Below are 6,097 nucleotides of genomic sequence, written 5' to 3'. Positions count from 1 at the left end.
CAGCCAATCTTTAGCTTTGCAATTTAACTCTTCTTACTAGATTCTAGCACATTTTATGTGCTAGAATCTCATTCCTGCTAATGTTTTAAATACTGATCTCATACTGATGGATGTATTAAATGAAATACAGCTCCAGTATTGGACAATATTAAATATTATCTCTAACTGTTCAAAAGAAGTTAAAAAATAATTTTCTTCAGACCTGACAGATGAGGGACCTGGGATTCATCACCATTATGAACTATAACTGGGTTTCTTGAGGATCACTTTTCATGGAAATACAAAAAGTTAATACTGGAAGGATTGTGACTCCTTAGATGTAACCACTTAAGGTGAACATGAAAAATATCAAGAGGGTTTTTCTCATTTAAATTCACATACACAAGCACTTTTTTGTTATAGTTAAACACTGCCGTGCTTCTTATTTTAGTTTCTAAGCTGAAGAAGTATTTTTGTCCTGAGCACATTTTATAAAATACACAGCACTGCAAACACCGGCACGCACTAAAATGCATCAGAAGTTCTGTATTTGCATAGAACTTTGTGTGAACGCTGCAGTACAGCCATGTATTTACTATGGACAAGTGCATGCACATTAAAAAAAAATAAATCCTATGAGATCTTGATCAAATGCATCTGTCCAATTGATGCAAACCTCTGGATTTTCAAATTGGGGTGAACGAAGGAAGCATTACAGATGGCAGTTGTCCTCTTCAGAAGAGATCACGTAATAGAGGGGAAAAAAGCTTGCCTGCAGAATAATCAGCGTGCTTCTCTATTTTATTTCCTGGAGTTAAATGCCCCATGTCATCGCTAATTAGGAGAACTTCACTGTTTCTGGTGTAGCTCTTTCTGTTCCGGCAAGTCACCCTGCCGTGGGTTGTCGAGCTCCGGGAATGGCGGATGTTGAGAGCAGGGCAGAGGCGAGAGGAGGATTTACCTGTAACGCTGCATCTTGCCCCTTCGCTGGCTTGCGTTACGTGGTGACTCGTGGTGGATGCTCTTGAGCTAGTTCACTGGTGATTTCTCCTCTTGCTTCTTATATGTAGGAACGCAAGGTGTTTGCGCAGCACGTCTTTATAGCACGTCGCAGAGCGCAGCGCAGCACGCTGCTCTTCCTGCTCAGCGTGGATCAGGTCCCTGGCTTGGCGCACGGTGCGGCCCCACAGCCGCTGGTGCTCATGTAGCCGCGGGGTTTGCAGCCAGAAGGAATCCTCGGGTCAGCGCTGCCACCGCTCACCAGGCACAGGGGGTCATCTTTTCGGCAAAGCGTCTGTGTCTGGAAATAATTGGTACTGCGGATATCAAGTAAGCAACCTGAGCAGATCAGATGGGGGTGGATATTTGGTGTTTCGGCAGGCTTGTTTTAGGTGCATTTGAGACATAAAATTCATGGTGCAGAAACATGTATGAACAAAACTGCAGACTTTTTATAATTACAGAAAAAAAAAAAACTTTTTGATATGACTATTAGAAGTTAAGTAGTAGAAAAAGTTAAAATTTGTAAAACCAAAGAGCCTATCGATGTTTGTATTTCAATTAAGGCTATCATTTGAGTATTTGGGATTTGCAGAAGTTTGAGTTCTACAGTGGTCTCAGGTTTTGGGGCTTAAAGTTTGGCTACTCCTTGGATAAACCCATGTGGGAGTAGATCACAGTGGTACTGTTGTCGAAGCATTCCAAGTAGTTTGGCTGATCCTAAGGGAGACAACCCACTGAAAAGCGTCTTGAGGAAAAATTTCTGAAGGTAAGCCAAGCTGCTGTTTTGTTTTGTTTTAAAGTGAGGATGCGATAAGAGAATGTGTATTGTGTGTTGTGCATGCGTGCATCCTTGCTTGTGCGTGGTTGCAAGTGCTGGTGTTAAAAGTAAGCGCTAACTTCTTTTACTCTCTGTGAAAATCCCAATTTGAGAATTAAACAGACTAATTCTGTTTCTCCTTAGCCATATATACTGGTTAATTCTCACCGTTCTAATTTGTGCTAAAGTAAAACAAAACGTCAGACTTAACCTAGAGTATGTTTAAAGGTTCTAGGAATAAAATAACATTGCACAATTTGGAAACGCATTAGGTCATGTAGATCGTTTTTCTTCCATTGTGTTGGTGCTTTCTAAACAGATAAGTCATAATCCCGTGGCGCCAGTGACGGCATAAAACAAAGCTGGAAAAATAGCTGGGAAAAGGCTACAATGTGTATGATTTATAAGATTGTCCGGAAGTTTTACATAGATATGGTGGCAAAGGTAAGTCCCTTAACATTAGTCAAAAATTAAATTTCTCTTAGAAAAAAACATGCAGGCACAGTTAATGCAGTTTGGGGGGTGGGGGGGGCACTTTTGAAAACAGGCATTTACTCTTCTGTTTAATTCTTCCTGCTTTTGCTTTGTTTATGACAAAAATCCAAACTTATTTAAATAAAAGTACATTGGTACGCATTTTTCTTGTCTGTTTTGTTCACTAAGATTTTTCTTCCAGTAACTGCGTGCTCCTCCTAACCAAGTATGCCAGGTACATCCAGCTCGGTTCATGTTTTCTAGGGGTTCTGTGCAAAGGGCATAGATAAAATTTTGTCTTCCACCATTCTGCAGGGGCTGAGTATCAGTAACGTGGGTCTTAGCTGTGATGTTGAAGCCCGTTCAGGCAGTCCAGGAACACCCGGTCGGACCCTCTCTGTTAGGGATCAGCAGCCCATCTAACGTGTCTGTTTAAAGCAGGAAAGCCCAACCCAAGGGACAACGCATGGGCTCTATGCACCATGAAGGGAATGCAGTTTGTGTCAGTCGGGATCATTTGCTGCCTGATAATATCTCTTTCTCGGTAGAGAAATAATTTCCTGTAAACAATATGGCTTTATCTGTCGTAGGAATCTGCCGCTTTAATAAAGTGAAAAATTATTTTTTCCAAACTTTACACAAGCCTTATCTTTCTCTGACAGGAAGAAAGGGAGGTGGCAGGGATGAAAGATGCTTTGTGAACTGAGCTATGTTTACTTAAGGTTATGGAAAACACGCAGAAAATGTACCCATTAAATGCATAGCTCACTACATTCTTTTAAATGCATTTTCCCAAACATTAAGGAAGGGTAGAATTGACTAGCTACCAGTTTGTAGGAAATGTGGTGCATTAATTTTCTTTTGGGGGAGATGTTTCACGCTTACAACGTAAGGAATTTATAAGCTGGCAAATCTCTTCTTAACCCGGATTCTGGTTTAGAACTAAATAGTCGACAGAAACGCTAGGGCTGAATGCGATTTCATGAAATATGACATTTTTGCAGACTACACGAGGTCTTTTCTATGCCATTAAACTGCCTGCTGTAGCCATCGTAGGTTACACCCTTACTCCTGAGCGCGGTGGAGATGCACCACATGCCCGCTATCTCCACTTTCAAAGCTATTCTGGTGCTCCAGGCGTAGGCGCTTCTCCATCACCAAGCCTTACTGGTCCCGCGCTGTCAGCTAGGAGGTACGAACCTCGTACAGGCGCCTTGACAGAGGTGTTGATGAAACTTTGCTTCTGCTCAGTCAAGAGCCTCTCACACACGCTTGCGTAATTTGCAGTCTTCCAGAAAAGCTGGTGTTACGGGATAGAGACAGTGAAACGGGAAACAGACTGGATCTTAGCAGAAGGAGGTCTCTTTGTGACCATGGGGACAATAAAAGTAATTTAATACAGAGTTTTCAGGTCAGATGTACCAGTGTACGTGTGTACTCTTGGTGCTAGAGGCCAAGACCAAGAGAACATCCGTTGGTTTCTGCTTTCAAGTGAAAGCGGCAGGTATGGCTCAGATACAAGCTCAGGAAAATCACTGCATATTTTTTCCTTTGAAAAGATGTAAAAGAAGAAAAAAAGTCATCCAAAAAGGGCTCTTTTTACTGATGTGTCCTGTCCTTCAGAGAACTGAGGCGTTCTGCTTCGTGTCTTAAATGCATTGCTTCTTCTCATTTTTATTTGCTAAAATTGATTAAAGGAAAAAATAAATAGGTATCTTTAAATGTGTAGAGGCTTGTTCTCTAGAAAATTTACTTCCAGATAGGAGACCTAAGGAAGGACAAGCTCTAAAATTCAGGACTAAGCTTTTCAAGGTTCAATCAGCTCTTAACCACTTAGTAGCAGTCTTCAAATGATGGCTGTGTAGTAGTTACAGGAGCTCAACTTCAGATACCAAGTTTCATACGTGACTGTTTGCCACTGCACCTGTGTAGTTAAACCATATAATAAGAGGTTTTAATGGCTACTCCTTAAAATGCTAGATTTGCATTAGATATGGTAAGCTTTTAATTCTAATTTGGGGAAACAGTAGTAGATTTCCCCTTTTTGAGAATCAAGTAAGTTGTTTATAACAGCAATCAAGAAGCATTCAGAAGTTAATTTTGGCTGATATACCTGTTCCATATTTCCGATAACTGGAGAGACTCCTGTTGTCTACAGGGGGGATGTGCATAAGTGGGGTTTGTACTTGTTATATACATAAACAAAGCTGCTGAAGCCAGTTCAAACTCCAGGGAGAGCAGGACTTCTGGTTTTATTTTGACTTCTTGGGATGACATTAAGATGCAGAGGTAGCTCTGGTTTTACTGAATTTTGCCATATAAGCTTTCTTCTTCATTCTTAATGTGTGAATATGACAACGGATGGTATTTGCCGTGTTTGCTGCTAGAGAGTAAGTGGCTGGCAGAACATTATCATCTTCCATGTACATCCCGCTTTATACTGAATTTTGGGTCCAAAAATGGCTCCAGATAAATGTAATGTGTACTTATGGCACAACAACTGAAAGGGCGTTAAACTAAATGGAAACAAGATCATCTGCATTCATTTAAAAACTATTTAAAGGAAAGTTACTTAAATGAAGGAACGGATTTTTGGAAACTGCCTTCCTTCCCTGTTGTGATGAGATGTTGTAGCAGTGTGGCAGGGTCCTCATGTTGTGTTTGTCTGAGCTTATACAGGGCAAAACAGTGGGACTGAGGAGCAGTCTGAAGCTTCACCCGCTTGTACGGAGACATTCAGGCTTTTGGGTGCAGTTCGGAGCTTTGCTGGTGTGCAGGATTGTGCCAGCTAGCTGCATCATCAGAACAAAACTGCTTTGGGGTAACCATCGCTGATTTTCCTTCTTGAAGGTTTCCCCAGTAGCCACAAGGGCTAGTTATCTTCTAAGGAACATTAAAAAAATAAAAAAATAAAAATAGGAGTAAAGCAGAGCACAGTGTAGCGTGGTCCCAAGCATCGGTGGTGTTCCTCACAGCTAGAGATCACTGTACAGTGAATTTACTTGCAGGAATTTAGGACGGCTGTTTCAGTTTGATGTATTTCTGTAAAGACAGATTAATAAAGCCTGCAATATTAAATCACTTAATCGCACAGATCTGCCTATTTGCCCCATCTATCTGTCTAAGAAATATTGGCATGTCATTCATATTTCCGTTGCTTTTTTCTTTTTTTTTTCTGAAGCTTGTGGTCCCTACCGCACATGCCCGAGTGACAGAAAATGAGAATGGCTAAACTTGTGAATATCCCGGTGTAGTGGCAGTGAAGGGTTATTTTTTTTTAAACTCTACCATTTTTTAAATTTTATTTTTCCCGGAATAAAAATACTTTTGGCATTTCCATTGTTAGGAATGGATGTTTAGGGAATTCCCAGATTTCCATTTAAAAAAGACACTTTTAAAGCAAGTGGAAAAACACATTTATGGCAAACATTCCTATGTTGTAGGGTGTAATATTGATCCTTAAGATTTTAATCCACTCACAAAAATTAAACTTGAGTTCTGTTGAGATTTAGAAATCCTAGAGCACTCCTGCTGGTTCCTTTCAGAGAAAAAGGGGATGGAGAGTTCCTTCCATGGCAGTAGAGGGACTCTTTGCCTTTCACTCCTCCTCATCTCCTCTCAGAAAGAAGGGAAGTGTTCTCCCTCCTGAGGAAAGAGCATGGGGAAGCAAGTGCTAGTAAGGGAAAAACAGCGATACTGTCTTTGGTGGCCTTAGTTTGAGAATACTGGAAAGGAAATGGAGGAGGGAATGCTGGAAGCTAAGCAAAGAGCTATACGAGGAAACTTTATTTTACTTTTTTTTTTTTTCAAAAGTTTCCTCAGTAC

Source organism: Anser cygnoides, chromosome 2, assembly GCF_040182565.1.
Source record: "Anser cygnoides isolate HZ-2024a breed goose chromosome 2, Taihu_goose_T2T_genome, whole genome shotgun sequence".
Taxonomy (NCBI): Eukaryota; Metazoa; Chordata; class Aves; order Anseriformes; family Anatidae; genus Anser; species Anser cygnoides.
This window is presented reverse-complemented; position numbering follows the sequence as displayed.